Genomic DNA, 554 nt, shown 5'->3' on the forward strand with positions numbered 1-554 from the left:
TATTATTTTAAGATATATATAGTAAATATTATTTTTTAATGCAATTAAGATGTTATATATTAACTAATATCCTTTTGTTAATAAAAGAAAAATTTTGATTAGATTTGCTATAATTTGTTAAATGAATAGTAAACGTTTAGTTTAGTTGAGGGATAAAGGGGGAAAAATTTTCATTATTAATTTATATTGTTTTTCAATCGAGGGAGTATTCATTATATTCAATATAAAGGCCAATATTACAAATTAGAATGAATAGAAATGTAAATGAGTAAGAAATAATAAAGGAATTAAAATTTATTGAGATAAAAATTAATGGAAGAAGAAGAGCAATTTCTATATCGAAAATTAAGAAGATTAGTCTAATAATAAAAAATTGGGTTCTAAAAGGTAATCGAGCCCTAGATGATGGGTTAAATCCGCATTCAAATGGGGATATTCTTTATTATGTTAGTTTTTTTAGAGATAATAAAGTTAATAAAAAATAAGATGTAAGATAAGATAAATAAAAAAATGATGAATCATATAATATTTATGATTATTTATATTAATTTATT

The sequence above is a fragment of the Atta colombica genome, unplaced genomic scaffold, assembly GCF_001594045.1.
Source record: "Atta colombica isolate Treedump-2 unplaced genomic scaffold, Acol1.0 scaffold8, whole genome shotgun sequence".
Lineage (NCBI taxonomy): Eukaryota > Metazoa > Arthropoda > Insecta > Hymenoptera > Formicidae > Atta > Atta colombica.